The following is a 15,365-nucleotide window of genomic DNA, read 5'->3' as shown; positions in this document are numbered from 1 at the left end:
CCTAACAGTTGCTATTTCCATCTCTGGGTGAGGCTAGTTTCTCTTCTAATTCAGTCAGAATCCCATGTGAACCATTTGGAACACAAAGACTAATATTAAGCCTTATATGAAATTGACCAGGGGAAAATGAACCCCATTTCTGTAACTGGTACTCAAGCTGTAGTTGTTGTATCCAGCTTCTTGTCTCACTATACATTTTAGTCCCCTTTATCCTCAGCCAGTCTCTTGGCAGATCCAGATTCTTTGGGGTAACCCAAACCTTCATTCCTGAACCATCTGACCCCCAGTGGTCTTCATTTAGTTTACTATTAACTTTCTTTCTACTGGACGTGGAAGCACTAAGAGATGCCTTAAGAGAATCCACTGAGTTCCATTGTGTCTTAGCAACTCAATTCCCTAATGTGATTGGGATCACCCCAGCCAATACAATGACCCCCTTCTTTGCCTGTTAATTGAATGGCACATTAAAGTCCAAATTGGCCAATGGTAGTCTCAACTTATAACTCAAGGATGTTAATCAATTATGATCCCTAGTGGAAATATTCTTCTATTAGAAACTAAGACCTCTAAGCTAGCAAAAACCTATCATATTTGGAAGCAAAAATTTTGTGAGTGGGTTATTAGAAACACTCCCATTTCTACCCCTTGATTTCTAAACCTGAATATCCTGGCTATGGAAAAAATAGCACATATATTGATCACTGGTACAAGAAGAAAAGAAACACATTTCGTAGGATATACCCCAACCTTTCAGAGTTATTGTCTTCCAACTTACACTGTAGCTGTCTTCAGTAGGCCATTCTACTGTTCTCTCAGGCCAGCTGTTTCTGAGTGTGGGGGTACATGGTAAAGCCAGTGAATTACATGAGCATGAGCTTGTTGTGATTCTCCTTTCGCTGTGAAATGAGTCGTTTGGTCAGAAGTGATGTATGAAATACTTTCCTGGTGAATAAAGCATTCCATAAGTCCAGGGAGGGTGGTACTATCAGAAGCGTTGCAGATAGAAAAGATAAATCCATATCCATAAATGATTATTCCAATGAGAACCACTTACTGCCTACTTCATATTATGGTATCATCATTGGCCTGTGCTGTTGGCAGGTTAGACATTCAGCTACATCATCCTGGTGAGGTCTACGTGTTGGGCCCATTGCTGGTCTACGTGTTGGGCCCATTGCTGCTATCACGGCCACTTTGAATACGGAGCATTCAGCAAGCAGTAAGGTGGCTGGGAAAAGAGGCTTGCTGACCTCCTCAGATCATGTCTTCTTATCTACTTAATTATTTTATGGTAGATGCCCTTTGGTGAGCACCCACATGGGACATAAATATCCTTACACTCTGTGCCCGTTCAAGGAGGTCCATCTTCATATCTCTTCCCTAGATCTCCTTTTCACTCCAATATTGTTCTTTCCAAGACCCTGGCCAACTGGCCAACTCATAAACCTCTGCCAAGAGATAAATATAGATTCTCACCTCTAGTTATTTCATGTTGAATGAATTATCAGTGAAATGGACCACTTGAAGTTGTGGGAGGTGAGGGGATTTTTCTCCAATAATGTCTTTCAGGAATATTTCTAATTAAGGTTGGGGCTCGTTCCAATATGGTAACAATCAGTTGAAGCTTAGCATGACTTTCCCTTTTCTAAGGGGCTCCCCAGTTTGCCACAGTCCTCACTACTGCTTATCTTGTACATAGTTTGTTTCAACCACTTCCATTTCTTGCCTAGCCCGTAGTCATTTGAGTATAGCCAGTCTATTGAGAAATCCAACTCTTATTTTTTTTAATTGAAGTATAGTTAATTTACAATGTTGTGTTAGTTTCAAGTGTACAGCAAATTGATTCAGTTATATATATATATTCTTTTTCAGATTCTTTTCCATTATAGTTTATTACAAGATATTGAGTACAGTTCTCTCTGCTATACAGTAGGTCCTTGTTGTTTACCTATTTTATGTATAGTAGTGTGTATATGTTAATCCCAAACTCCGAGATTTATCTCCCCTGCCCCACTAACCCCTTTGGTAGTCATAAATTTGTTTTCTGAATTTGTCTGTGAGTCTTTTTCTGTTTTATTTATTTGTATCATTTTTTTTTAGATTCCACATAGAAGTGATATATTTGTCCTTCTCTGACTTACTTCACTTAATATGATTATCTCTAGGTCCATCCATGCTGCTGCAAATGGCATTGTTTCATTCTTTTTTATAGCTGACTAGTATTCCATTGTGTGTGTGTGTGTGTGTGTGTGTGTGTATATACCACGTCTTCTTTAACCATTCATCTGTTGATGGACATTTAGGTTGCTTCTGTATCTTGGCTATTGTAAATAATACTGCTATGAAGGTTGGGGTACATGTATCTTTTTGTATTAAGAGTTTTCTCCAGATATATGCCCAGGAGTGGGATTGCAGGATCATATGGTAACTCTATTTTTAGTTTTTTAAGGAACCTCCATACTGTTCTCCATAGTGGCTGCACCAATTTACATTCCCACCAACAGTGTAGGAGGGTTCCTTTTTCTCCACACCCTCTCCAGCATTTATTATATGTAGAAGTTTTAATGGCCATTCTGACTGGTGTGAGGTGACATCTCACTATAGTTTTGATTTGCATTTCTTTAATAATTAGTGATATTGAGCATCTTTTCATGTGCCTGTTGGCTGCTGTATGTCTTCTTTGGAGACATGTTTATTTAGGTCTTCTGCCCATTTTTTGATTGGGTTGTTTGTTTTTTTAATATTAAGCTGTATGAGCTATTTGTATATTTTAGAAATTAATCCCTAGTCAGTAGCGTCATTTGCAAATATTTTCTCCCAGTCTGTAGGTCGTCTTTTCATTTTGTTTATGGTTTCCTTTGCTATGCAAAAGCTTTTAAGTTTAATTAGGCCCCATTTGTTTATTTTTATGTTTATTTCCATTACTCTAAGAGACGGATCCAAAAAAATATTGCTGTGATTTATGTCAAAGAGTGTTCTGCCTATGTTTTCCTCTAGGAGTTTTATAGTAGCCAGTCTTACCTTTAGATCTTTAATCCATTTTGAGTTTATTTTTGTGTATGGTGTTAGAGAATGTTCTAATTTCATTCTTTTACACGTGGCTGTCCAGTTTTCCCAACATCACTTATTGAAGAGACTGTCTCTTCTCCATTGTATATTCTTGCCTCCTTTGTTGTAGATTAATTGATCATAAATGTGAGGGTTTATTTCTGGGCTTTCTATTCCGTTCCATTGATCTATATGTCAGTTTTTGTGCCAGTACTATACTGTTGTGATTACTGTCACTTTGTAGTATAGTCTGAAGTCAGAGAGCATGATTCCTCCAGCTCCATTCTTCTTTCTCAAGATTGTTGTGGCAATTCAGGGTCTTTCGTGTTTCCATACAAATTTAAAAATTTTTTGTTCTTGTTCTGTGAAAAATGCTATTGGTAACTTGATAGGGATTGCATTGAATCTAAGGATTGCATTGAATCTGTGGATTGCCTTGGGTAGTATGGTCATTTTTAACAATATTGATTCTTCCAATCCAAGAACATGGTACATCTTTCCATCCATGTCTTCTTCAGTTTCTTTCATCAGCATCTTATAGTTTTCAGAGTACAGGTCTTTTGCCTCCTTAGGTGGGTTTCTTCCTAGGTATTTAATTCTTTTTGATGTGATGGTAAATTGTTTCCTTAATTTCTCTTTCTGATATTTCATTGTTAGTGTACAAATGCAACAGATTCCTGTACATTAATTTTGTATCCAGCAACTTTACCGATGAGCTCTAGTAGTTGTCTGGTAGTGTCTTTAGGCTTTTTCTATGTATAGCATCGTGTCATCTGCAAACAGTGACAGTTTTACTTCTTTTCCAATTTGGATTCCTTTTATTTCTTTTTCTTCTCTTATCGCTGTGGCTAGGACTTCCGAAACTATGTTGAATAAAAGTGGCAAGAGTGGGCATCCTTGTCTTGTTCCTAATCTTAGAGGAAATGCTTTCAGCCTTTCACCATTGAGTATGATGGAAATCCAACTTATTTATTCTTAACAACCATTTATAAAAAGTTTACTCTGTGCCATGTATGTTCCTAAGTGCTCTACAAATAGCAAGTTGTTTAATCCTCGGAATAACCTTGTGAAATAGATACTCTCATCATCCCCATTTTACAGATGAGGTAACTGAGTCCCAGAGAAATTAAGTAACATGTCAAAGGTCACTCAGCTAATAAGAAGAGGAACCAACAAGTCAGTGCAAGTAGTAGTCTGGCTCCAAAACTTGTTTTTAACCACCACTATGAAATAGTTTTATTTATTATTTTCTTCTCTGGAGAAATCTTTTTCCTACTGCAGAGAGGGCTCTCTTAACCTCTCATACTAATTCCCTAAATTCAGTTACCTTTTCATTTTTATTTTTAAGATTCAGTCCAGTTGACTTTAATGTATCAATTGCAAATGTGGTTTAAAGCTCCCTCTCCACTTCACCATCCTGACTAAAGTATAGAGTCATGTTGTAAAGTGTTGGTAGCAGGATAGATCTGTTCAACCCCCACCTCTTCCTGGTGACTTCTTCTCTCTCCAGGGCAGGAGAAGGATAGAAACCTGGGGTTCTCCACGTTACAAGCCTCTCTTAGCTCATTGTCTGTTGGTGTGGTGTGAACAATGGTGAGGGGTTAGCACTGGTGCCATTAGGAGACTTGGCCACATCTTCGCCATGATTCCCCAGCTGGTGGTATGGTGTTGCATTCCTAGGATACCTGTACAATGTCATTCCCCCTTGTGGTGGCCCCTGAAAGACTAAGGATCCCTATATCATCTGCTCTCCATGGCAACCTGTGTGACTATAAACAAAGAATATCATCTGCCATATCAGAAAAAAAGAATGTTGTGGCCATCAAGCCAGCAGCCACTGCAGCCACCCACAACGGTGCACCCTGAGGGGATTCAAGATGGAGAAAAACAGGATCCTGGCCCTAGATAGTTAAGGTGCATATCAAAGGAATGATTTCATTAAGCCCAGTCTCTTGCATCTTCCTGTACATAGAAAAGTGTTAAATTCATTAACTTGAGGTATCTGGTTTTCCTTTAATTAGCAATTATCTTTTGATGCTCGATTACCTGATTTGTTTTGTTTTGTTTCGTTTTTGCAAAAATTCCTATAGATCCTGGCTCCTCCCTTACCTCTTTGGAATAGTCCCTCAGAGCTGAGAGGCTGCATCCTGGTCTTAAATCCTCAGCAATGCCCCAAATAAAACATAATTCTCAACTTTTAGGTTGTGCTTTTTTTCAGTTGACAGGCCCTTGGAGTTCTGTGGGATCTCTCTTCCATATGTTTGGCTTCTGCGAAGTACAGGACGTGGTCCTGGCCCCTCGTCTGTCTTCTGCAGTGCTCTTTTCCCTTGCTCTGGTATCCCAGGGAAAGGTCAGCAAGTCAAGTGACTAAGCAAGAGCACAATCACAAATGGAAACCTCAGCCTCCCCATCTCACAGACTTTCCCAAATTCTATGAGTGATTCCCTTGGGGAATCCCTGACTTGGCTTTGAAGAGGTAAGTGGAGTAAAGAGTCTCTTCTCAAACACTGCACTGCCCTGCAGGGTGTCTTCCTCCCCTTCCCACCACTTTGTGGAGAGGAAATCTTGTGCACTGAGGTACAACAGCATCTCCCAACCTCTGCTCCCTGGAGCACCCATCCTATAAGATGTTCCAAGAATAAAGGATCCTGAGGGTGAATTCTTTTGACATGAGCTACATACTTTGTCCCATTGTGAAGATTAAAAATTTTGTTAGATTTGTCCCCCATTTATTAGATTCTCTAACATATTAGAGGCTCTAAGAATCCCCACAGTAAAGATGGCTTAACTGTGCTTTAACTTAGCATTTGCCAAACTTAGGTGACTATGTAATTCTTTTTGCCCTACACTTATTACGGTACCAGTCACAGATCCAGACGAGAGGAATCCTTGCCCTGGGCCCTGCATATCACAAACGTTGTTCAGGACCCAGAGAAAAGCTTCTCTGCATCACTTTCCCTGCATCCTCAAAACCAAAGGTGACTATGTCAAAACACAATGAAGGTTTGTGGGTGGCTCTGCTGCCAGTGAGAATGATCAACACCGGCTGGAGTATGGAGAAGTTCTGAGTGGGAGAAGTGCTTAGGTAAGAGAAAGGAAAAATTAACATGTCAAATCCTTCTCTGATAGCTTGAATACATTTTTGCATAACAAAATATCTTCTCCAGTAGGACTGAGTTTACTTGTTTTCCTTTCTTTGTATTCCAATTCATCGTTCTGGTGTGAATTAGTAAGGTTTCAGCCAACAATTGCACAGGGTGGAGAAGAATATGTTGCAATACTAAACAATTAAAACTAATTTTAGGGGACTTCCCTGGTGGTCCAGTGCTTAACACTCCGAGCTTCCACTGCGGGTGGTGCAGGTTCAGTCCCTGGTTAGGGAACAAAGATCCCACATGCCACACAGCCAAAAAAAAAAAAAAAAAACTAACTAATTTTAAATGTGTATACATATATATATTCATATAGGTATATCATATATATCATATACTATACAATACTGATTCTTTACCTTGGCATGAAATGGACATTTTATGCTCGGATGGCAAATGCTTTTATTTCCATGAAAATATTTTATGAAGTTTAATTGAAGTTAAAATTAAAACATTTTGGTTTGGGGACTTCCCTGGTGGTACAGGGGTTAAGAATCCACCTGCCAATGCACGGGACATGGGTTGGATCCCTGGTCTGGGAAGATCCCACATGCTGTGGAGCAGCTAAGCCCTTGAGCCACAACTACTGAGCCCACGTGCCACACCTACTGAAGGCCCAGTGTGCCTAGAGCCCATGCTCCACAACAAGAGAAGCCACCGCAATGAGAAGCCCGCGCACCACAATGAAGAGTCGCCCCCCACTCGCCACAGCTAGAGAAATCCTGTGTGCAGCAACAAAGACCCAACGCAACCAAAAATAAATAAATAAAATAAAATAACATTTTGGTTTTATATAAATTATGTAAGTAATGTCAAAAACTGTTGAGGGGGCTTCCCTGGTGGCACAGTGGTTGAGAGTCCGCCTGCCGATGCAGGGGACGCAGGTTTGTGTCCTGGTCCAGGAAGATCCCACATGCCGCGGAGTGGCTGGGCCTGTGAGCCGTGGTCGCTGAGCCTGCGATTCCGGAGCCTGTGCTCCGCAACGGGAGAGACCACAACAGTGAGAGGACCGCATACCGCAAAAAAAAAAAATAAATAATAAAAAAATTTTAAAAAATTAAAAAAAAAAATTGTTGAGGGCTGTTTTTCCAAAGAAGATATACAAATGGCCAACAGGTAGAAGAAAAGGTGCTCAGTATCACTAATTATCAGGGAAATGTAAATCAAAACCACAGTGAGATATCACCTCACACCTGTGAGAATGGCTATTCTCAAAAAGACAAGAGACAACAAGTGTTGGCAAGAATGTGGGGAAAAGGGAAGCCTGTGCACTGTTGGTGGGAATGTAAAGTGGTGCAGCCACTATGGAGAACAGTATGGAGGTTCCTCAAAAAATTCAAAATAGAGTTACCATATGATCAGCAGTCCCATTTCTGGGTATTATATCTAAAGGAAATAAAGTCACTCTCTCATATGTGAACTCATGTGTTCATTGCAGCATTATTCACTGTAGCCAAGATATGGAACAACCTAAGTTCCCATCCATCAATGGATGAATGGATAAAGAAAATGTGGGGGGGGGGGGGGTGTGTGCGTGTGGTATGTTGTCGACTGAAAGAAAAATGCACAATGCAAGAGTTGTGAGTTAAACTTGCTGAGGACTAACTACAGCCTGGGAGATCTGAAGAGGGTTCTGAGAAACTGCTCTGCAGAGGTGGTAGAAGCCTAGTTTATATACGACTCTTTTTTTTTTTTTTTTTTTGCTGGGGAATACACTCAGCCAAGCATACATCTTTGTAAAAGCTTGCCACTAGTCACAAAGAGAAGATATCACAAGGTAATGATTTTAGTGCTTTTCTATGTATGGGAAGATGCAAGAAGCTGGGTTCATTAAAATTCTTCCTGAGATACATCTAACTATCTAAGGGGTCTGCTTGTCCAAAGCACAGAGCATCCTCTTATCGCCTTTAATTTCCTCTGTCTGAAGCACAGATTGCTTCATCCTGTCATCTCCTTAATTTCTCTGTCTGAAGCACAGGGTGCACTGTCAGTCAGCGACTACAGTGGGTTAATCTTTGTAAAACTGGATGGTGGGCAAAACACTCAGCTCTTCTTTTTTGGGATCTTAGATCCCCAACCAGGGATCAAACCTGTGGCCCCTGCAGTGGAAGCACAGAGTCCTAACCATTGGACCGCCAGGGAATTCCCTGTTCTTCTTTTGTTTTATATATATATATATTTATATATATATATATATATATATATATATATAAATATATATATATATATATAAATGGAATATAATTCAGCCATAAAAAAGAAGGAAATTCTGCCATTTGTAACAACATGGACAAAACTTGAGGGTATTATGCTAAGTGAAATGTCAGACAGAGAAAAAAAATACAGTTGACCCTTGAACAACGTGGGTTTGAACGGCATGGGTCCATTTATAATCAGATTTTTTCCAATAGTAAATACTATGGTACTACACAATCGGAGGTTGGTTGAATCTGCAGATTTGGAACTGTGAATATGGAGGAACCACATATGCAGAGGGCCAGCTATGAGTTATATGCAGGTTTTCAACTGTGAGGAGAGTCAGCACCCCTAACTCCTACACTGTTCAAGCGTCAGTTGTGCTGTCTGATCTCATATATGGAAACTAGAAACACTAAACTTATGGAACAGAGAGTAGATTGGTGGTCGCCAGGGTACCAGGAATGGATGATGGTGGTCAACAGGTACAAACTTCCAGTTATAAGATGGGTAAGTTCTGGGGAATCTAATGCACAGCATGGCGACTATAATTAACAGTACTGAATTATATACTTGAAAGTTGCCAAGGCAAATCTTTTTTTGTTGTTACATTGGAGTATAGTTGCTTTACAATGTTGTGTTAGTTTCTGCTGTACAGCAAAGTCAATCAGTTATACATATACATATATTCCCTCTTTTTTGGATTTCCTTCCCATTTAGGTCACTACAGAGCACTGAGTAGAGTTCCCTGTGCTATATAGTCGGTTCTCATTAGTTATCTATTTTATACATAGTAGTGTATATATGTCAGTCCCAATCTCCCAATCCATCCCTCCCCCCTTGGTAACCATCCGTTTGTTCTCTATATGTGTCTCTATTTCTGCTTTGCAAATAAGTTCATCTACACTGTTTTTCTAGATTCCACATATATGCGTTAATAGAAATGGTAACTACATGAGGTGACGGTTGTGTTAACCAACATTATTGTGGTAATCATTTCACTATACACATGTATATTAAATCATCACATTATGAACCTAAACGTACACAATGTTATATCTCAATAAAGCTGGCAAAAAACTGTCAAGGGTACTAACAGTTAAGAAAAGGGTGGATAAGCCAGAATTTTGGCCCTGGATATAGACGTATTTTTTGTGCCATATATGGCATATTGTTCGAATTTAATATTAAAAGATGGGGCCTCATCTGTTCTGGTAAGAGACATACTTGGAAACAGTTCAAAGGTTATGTATAATATTGTAGGAGATCAGAAGATGCCACCTCAAAATATGCCTCTTTGGCATAAGGATTATTTTGAGCTGAAGGCAATTAAGAAGGTGCAAATGAAAAAAAAAAAAAGCTTTTTCCCTAAAAGCAGGTCATAAGTTTCCCTTTGTGAAGGTGTTCCCCTTCCCCTCTCCTATACCAGGAGGAAAACGATTCTTATTACTGGAGACAGAAAGTCAGCACCAAGATGGGTGCTGACAAACAAATCTTACTAAAATCATCATTATCTTCCATTAGTTTCCTCCCTTCCCATAATTTACCACCTGTAGAAGCCCAAACCCCTTTTCCTTTGACTTGTCACTTCTCAGTATTGATTGTTCTTTGTTAACATGGTATACAAGCTCCTGGGTCTAACTGCTTGTTCGGGGTCCTAAATGCTTTTCTATGAAGGCCTCCATGCATGTAAAGATTAAAATACTAACATCAAATAAAATTTGTGTGCCTTTCCTTTCGTTAATCTGTCTTTGTCAGTTTAACTCTCAGGCCCCAGTCACAGAACTGAAAAAGACAGAGGAATAGTTTTTTTCCTCTCTTACAATTTTTCTAGGTCTGCCCAAAGATAGAACAATATTGATGAAAATATATATAAACTGTGACCTTACAACCATTCTAGGACACTAATTATATCCAGCTGAATGTTGTTAAGTCTATTAGACTTAATTTAGACAAGATATGAAATGCCCAAAAAGAGTTCAGTGAAATCACAGAAAATCCTCAGATGAAAAACAAATCATGGTATTTGTTGGAAAATTAAAATAATTTTGAATTTGCATTATCCAGTTATTTGGTATAAACTGTTGCTTGCTACTAAAAGTATTAGCAGAAGTTTATTTTTTAAAACTATTTCACTTTTAAAAGGATTAATGCTTTTAATTTTTTGAGAACATATTTTTCTACATCAAAAGAAGCTACATATGAAATATGCAAAAAAAGTGATAGTCCAATAAAATAGTAGGATATCAGAACATGGAAACAGACAATCTGCTTGATTCTGAAGGAGAGGATTTACTCACAAATGATCCTAAAACTAATTCTGTGGAGACCCCTTTCTGGTCAAATTAAATCAAGAAGTAGTCTTCTTTTAAAGAGAAATTTGCACCAATGAAGCAAGATACTGCTATTCTGGTTTTCTATAGAATATTTCAACATTGAAAAATATTTGAAAATAACTGAATAAATACTGTATGTATACAGATATTCCTTTAGAAGATGATAAAAATCATAATAAATATTAACAGTATATGATGAAATTAAAATATTTTTATAATATATTCTATAATAATCATTTTATATATGCAACCCCATTGTTGCATGATATACATGATATATAAAATATGTAAAATTCTTGGTTTCTTTCCAAATGTAGGTATTGCTTTGAGAATATTGGCAATTATAGTTGTTACTGCCCCAGCAGAGCAACATTTCTCCAAATTGAAATAATTAAAAAAAATTTTTAAATCATCCAAGAACTACAGTGTTATATTACAGACATTAGTAATGTCAAATTGATATCATTATCAATAAAATGCATGTTATGGAAATCTTGATTTTGCTGAAATGAAGGCAGGAAAATAAATGTTATGGAGTAAATATATAAACAATTGATTAACCATGTATACCTTTAATTTATTACTCACCCAAACATCACTGGACCATCAACAGAACAGGAAGACCTGCACGATAATAATTATATCCATCATCTTTGATTTTTGCCATGTTTCAATCACATAAAGATTATAGCTGCTTACACATTTTTCAGTTTTATCATTTTGAAAGTACGCTTGCCAAAGTTAAGTAGGCAGAACATATTTTATCTAACAGTATGTTAGCTTGACTTATAACTTCTAAATATTTTTGTATGATACCTGGCTTCAATTTACACTATTGGCCTGGGTCTCACAAATGTTAGGAAACCTGCTTGTGAATATCCTAAAAAAGCAGTATTTGTTTGGGAAAAGTTGATGTGTAGACACTGGAGGTCATAAGTACTATTTCTGATTCCCTTTCCATTTCACTTTGACTTACTGCCAACATCCTTTACTATTATTTTTCTTCCGATCAAAACTTAACTTCCTCCACAGTAATTATTTCTACAGATTGATTCACTGACTTTTCTCTAATATCATCCATTATTAGCTTAAAAGCCTTTGGTCCTATGGTGAGTTCCTGGGCAAACAATTCTCTTAATTGAGTGCTCTGCATCATCAACCAAGATCCCATGGTTGTGGCCTCTTTAAACCACAAATGACAGGTACGTGTTGTGTGTGCCATCATTTTTTATCTGGTACCTATGGCAGACACTGCTAACTGAACACAGAATCTTTCCCACTGATCCTGGATGCAGTTTCAATATACATTCTCCTACATGGTGTTCCAGGTAGCCATTATTAATAATTTGGAGTTGGCACAGTTAGTGAAATCTATTTGCCATCCCTGGCCTAAAGCTAGGTCAGACCTTGTGATAGATGCTGGGCATACAGAAGTAAATGAAATAGTCTCTCTTCTTGAGAAGTTCAAACTTTATTGGTAAGTGGTCCTTGATGATCTGGAAAGGATTCTGTATACTTTCTAAGAATTATCTCCCTTTCCTGAAGTCACTTTGAAAGTCAGAAATCCCCTTTATCCTTTAGGGATTTGTCAAGGAAAGCAAACATTAGACATAAAAGCATGTACATGGAGTTGATTTCAGAATTTTTAAGCCATAGTCCACCAATTTTTAATTTGAAATAAACTTTATTCAAGTATAACAATTATAAAGATGTGAAAAAACATGCCTACCATGTGCACAGCGTGATTATCATAAAGTGAACACACCTGTGTAAACACCCCCCAGGTGGAAAAACAGAACATTACCAGCACCCAAAAGTCCCCTGTGCCCATTCCCAATTATTATCTCCATCTTCCTTCCTAAAGATAACCACTATCCTGACTTCTAATACCATGGATAACTTTTGAACTTTTTGTGAATGGAATCTCATAGTACTTATTCTTTCATGTGCCTGGCTACTTTTGTTCAACATTATGTTTCTAAGATTAATCCATATTATTACATGTGGTAGTATTTATGGTATTTATGGGTATTGCATCCCATAAATTATTCTATTATATGACTGTTCCATTATTTATCCATTCTAGTGTTGATGAACATCTGGACTTATTCCATGTTTTAACTATTATGAATAACACTTCTAAGAAAACCCTTGTACATGACTTTTGTTGTACTTATGTTCACATTTATAGGCCTACGGAGTGAATTGCTTTATATTAAACTTTAGTAAATATATTCAACTTCAGTAAAATAATGATAAATTATTTTCCAAATTGGTTATACCAACTTATACTTCTGCCAGCAGTGTTTGAGAGTTTCAATTACTCCACATTCTTGCCGACACATGGAACTGTTTGTGCTTTTAAGTTTAGCCATTCTCTTAGGAAGATAGTGCTATTTCATTATTATTCTAATTTGCATTTCTCTGATACCTAATGATTTGAGAAGCTTTTCCTTTTTTTTCTTCCACAGGCCTAACATCTTTTGTGAAGTGCTTGTTCAAGATTTTTAACCATCTTTCTTTTGGATTGTTGCTTTTTCTTATTGATCTGTAGGAGTTTTTTGTATTTTCTGAATACAAGCCCCTCGTTGATTACATGTCTTGCAAATATTTTCTCACACTCTGTGTGGTTTGTCTTTTTACTCACTTCTATAGTGTTGTCTTGGCTATTGTTACCTCCTTGCATTTTATACAAGCTTTAGAAGCAGCTTGTCAATTTTCACCCCCCCCCCAAAAAATTGTTGGGATTTTAATTTGGTTTAATTAGATTCCATACATCACCTTGGGAAGGAATAACACATTTATGATATTGAGGCTTCCAATTTATGAAAATGGTATATCTCTTCATTTATTTAGTTCTTCTTTAATTTCTCTAAATAATATAGTTTCTGTGCAAAGTTCTAACAAATCTTTCATGAAATTTATTCCTAAGCAGTTGGTGTTTTTGATGCTATTGAAAATGATAGCATTTCTAAAATTTCATTTTCTAATTGTTTATTGCTGGTGTATAGAAATGCAATTGATCATTTTTCTATATTGACCTTTTGTTGGTGACATTGTTGAATTCACTTATTAATTCTAATAGTTTATAGGTTCTTTCAGACTTAGTACATACATAATTATGTCATCTGCAAATAACAGTACATTTATTCTTTTGCAATCCTCATACTTCGTTTTTTTTCTTTTTTTATAAATTTATTTATTTTATTTATTTATTTTTGGCTGCGTTGGGTCTTCATTGCTGTGCGCTGGCTTTCTATACCTGCGGTGAGCAGGTGCTACTCTTCGTTGTGGCGTGCGGGCTTCTTATTGCAGTGGCTTCTCCTGTTGCAGAGCATGGGCTCTAGGCGCATGGGCTTCAGAAGTTGTGGCTTGCGGGCTCTTGAGCACAGGATCAGTAGTTGTGGCACATGGGTTTAGTTGCTCCACAGCATGTGGGATCTTCTCGGACCAGGGCTGGAACCCTTGTCCCCTGCATTGGCAGGCGGATTCTTAGCCACTGTGTCACCAGGGAAGTCCCTGTTTTTTCTCTTTACCTTAATTCATAAGCTAAAGAATCTAGTACAATCGTGAACAGAAGGTGTTATAGCAGATATCCTTGCCTTGTTCACAGTCATAGGGAAAATTTTCAATGTTTCACCATTAAGTATGATGTTTGTTATAGATTTTTGTATATACCCTTTATTCTATTAAGAAAGTGCCTATCTATTCCTAGTTTGCTGTTGCTTTAAAAATATATGCTGAATTTTATCACTTTTCCTGAATTTCTTAAAAGAATCATGTGATTTTTCTCCTTTACTATATTAATGTTGTGAATGACATTAATTTTCAATGTTAAACAATCTGCACTCTGGATTAGATTCAAATTTGTCATGATATATTATTCTTTTTATGTATACCAGCATTTGGTTTGCTGACATTTTGGTTGAGATTTTTTTATCTGTGTTGTGAGAGTGATTGGTATGTAGTTTTCCTTTCTTGTATTATATACTTGTCAGATTTTGATATTAAGATTGTGCTGGCCTCATAAAACAACTTTCCAGTCTTCTCTCTTTTTCTATTCTCTGAAAGAGTTTCTGTGAATTGGCACTATTTCTTCCTAAAATGTTTGGTGTAATATATTAGTGAAGCCATCTGGGCCTGGAATTTTCTTTGGGGGCAGATTTCACTTACAGATGGAATTTCTTTCGGTAGTAGATTTAGGACTAGTCAGAGTTCTCTTTCTTCTTGTTTGAATTCTGGTAAGAAGTGTTTTCCTAGTATGTTGTCAGTTTCATCTAAATTTCCAAATGTAACAGCACAAAGTTGTCTGCAATGACTTTTTTATTATTTTAAATATCTGTAGAACTTGAAATGATGTCCCCCTTTTCATTTCTCATTTGTTATTTGTTCTTTCGCTATTTCTTTTGATCAGCCTTGACAGAGGCTTATCCATTTTATTAGCCCTTTAGAAAACAAGCTTTGTTTATCCTGTGATATATTTTTACGGTTTATTAATTTCTGCTTTTTGTTATTTCCTTCCTTCTCCTTTTTTGGGTTTACCTTTATGTTCTCTTCCTAAGTTGTTGAGATGAATGCTTGAGATCATTGCTTTTCATCCTTTTCCCCCTGGTATATGCATTTAAGACTCTCT

This window comes from Grampus griseus (genome assembly GCF_964374135.1).
Source record: "Grampus griseus genome assembly, chromosome: 2".
NCBI classification, from domain to species: domain Eukaryota; kingdom Metazoa; phylum Chordata; class Mammalia; order Artiodactyla; family Delphinidae; genus Grampus; species Grampus griseus.
The sequence above is the reverse complement of the archived record's forward strand: the minus strand, read 5'-3'. Positions refer to the sequence as shown.